Source organism: Ovis canadensis, chromosome 25 (assembly GCF_042477335.2).
Source record: "Ovis canadensis isolate MfBH-ARS-UI-01 breed Bighorn chromosome 25, ARS-UI_OviCan_v2, whole genome shotgun sequence".
Taxonomy (NCBI): Eukaryota; Metazoa; Chordata; class Mammalia; order Artiodactyla; family Bovidae; genus Ovis; species Ovis canadensis.
In genome coordinates, this window is record NC_091269.1 from 26,411,250 (window position 1) to 26,413,575 (window position 2,326).

General features: G+C 46.1%; 1 long non-coding RNA gene across 1 annotated transcript; it reads right to left on the reverse strand.

Moving 5' to 3' along the window:
• Positions 1-502: 502 nt before the first annotated feature.
• On the reverse strand, positions 503-1,914 carry LOC138429994 (uncharacterized). Its single transcript, XR_011252947.1, has 3 exons — positions 1,516-1,914; positions 1,317-1,399; positions 503-1,214 (listed from the first exon to the last, which is right to left on the reverse strand). It is a non-coding gene; the product is annotated as an uncharacterized lncRNA (long non-coding RNA).
• Positions 1,915-2,326: the final 412 nt, after the last annotated feature.

Sequence of the window (2,326 nt, forward strand, 5' to 3'; positions counted from 1 at the left end):
AAAGTTCTCTCATGGTGCTGTACACTCTATGAGTTTTGCCCAGTATAATGACATGTAGTCACTAATACAATATCAACACAATAGTTTCATAGCTCTAAAACCCCTCTGCACTCTTACCTGTTTATTCATCCCCCCACCTCCCTGGAAACCATTGATTTTTATACTGTCACGAAGTTTTTCCTTTCCAGAATGTTATATAATTGCACTATATATATATATATATAGTTATATAGTATGTAGACTTTCAGATTGGCTTCTTTCAGTTAGCAACACAATTAAGGCTCATCCATGTCTTTTCCTGGCTTGATAGCTCATACATTTTTAGCACTAATATTCTACTGTTTGGATATACCAAAGTTTATTGATCCATTCACCTTCTGAAAGACACTTTCATTGTTTCCAAGTTTTGTCTATTAGACTAGGCGTTTGTGTACAGGCTTTTGTACTATGGACATAAGTTTTCAACTTCTTTCAATAAATACCAAGGAATATGATTGCTGGATCATATGGCAAGAGTATATTTATTTGGCATGAAATGATCAAGCTGTCTTCCAAAGTGTCTGTTCCATTGTGAATTCCCACAGAAATTAACAAGAATCCCTGTTGCTTGACATCTTTGTCACCATCTGGCATTTTCAATGTTCTGGATTTTGTTCATTCTAATGAGATGGCTGGATGGCATCACTGACTCGATGGACATGAGTCTGAGTGAACTCGGGAGTTGGTGATGGACAGGGAGGCCTGGCGTGCTGCGATTCATGGGGTCGCAAAGAGTCGGACACGACTGAGTGACTGAACTGCACTGAACTGAATGGCTATATAGTGGTATTGCGTCACTGCTTAAATTAAAAATCCCCTAATTATGTATGATGCTGAGCATCTTTTCATATGATATTTGTCACCTGTATGTCTTCTTTGGTGAGATATATAGGTCTTTTGCCCATTTTTAAGTTGGGCCATTTGCTTTCTTACTATTGAGTTTTGAGAATTCTCTGTGTATTTTGGATACCGATCCTTTATCAGATACATGTTTTGCAAATATCTTCTCCCAGTCTATGACTTGTCTTCTCATTCTTGTGAGTCTGTTCTCCTTCCAGATGCTCAGAGGGCCAATGAGGACGGATTCCCAGGGTCTCCAGCGTATGCCGCGTGTGCCCACACTCGCAGGGCAGCAGGCTGACGTTTGGGGCCACATCTAGGTGGTGGGAGATGGACTGCATTGGAGGAATGGATGGAAGTATGTCAGCTTTCATTGTACTAGCTCCATCCATCCATCTGTCCATCCACCCGATACATAAGGTGTGCCCATTACGTACCCTGCCTGATTCCAGGCATTAGGAAAACAAAGATGAGTCAAAACAGGGTCCTCAGCTTGCCTTCTAAAACCACACAGGCCGGTCTGGGAAGTGGAAAAAGAAACAGGTCATTTCAGTGCAGGATGAGAAAGTGCCTGGTAGGTACAGTGGGGGTGGGGAAGACCACTGGAAGGGAGGAGAATCAGGGCGAAGGTCTCACCTATCCGTGGTCTTCAGGGATCCCCAGGGCAGCACAAGGGAGCATCCCCCTACTGGCTGAGCCTTTTGCAGACGTGCCAGGGGCATTTCATCCCCAGAGGGCAAGGATCAGACCTCTCCCTGCTTCACTCTCACTGTCACAGCCACATCTTCCTCTTTGTCACTTTCACATGGCCCCCAAACAGGAACTGCTGCAAAGCCCTGAGCACCTGTGGGGGAAGCAACTCTGGAGATGTGTAAGGGGAGGGGGGGCTTCACACCCCAAGGGGCCAACCAACAGCTCAAGCTTCAGTGCAGCAGCAATGGCTACACTCACGGTCAGCCTAGCTGAGGACCCTGGGGCGGGCAGTGCCAGATGTGTTCCTTCTGGTGTACCCATCAGCCTACCCACCCCCGCCCCACGAGAGACCCTCAGGAAGGTGGTTATCACACACTTGTGAAGGGGAACCAAGCAACTTCCCATTTTCAGGTTTCTGCAACAGGCAACATCGGGGGACTCTTTCCCCATCTCTCTCTACTGGAAGTTCTCTCAGTTGTCAAGCAATGCAGGCTTCTGGTAAAACCTTCAACGACAGAATGACAGTAGAGGGTAGGCTAGGCTGAGAAGTTAAAACCCTTCTCATTAACCCACCGCCACGTTACTCTCCCCAGAGAGGACCACGGTCACCAATTCTTGTGTCTGCTTCCCCAAGTGAAAAGCATACATATCTCTGGCTGGAGGGAAATAGGCAGGGGGATAGAGTGTTCTGTGAGCTGCTTATTCACTTATCTCTACATTTTGGATATTTTTCCGTGTTACTATAGACAACCCA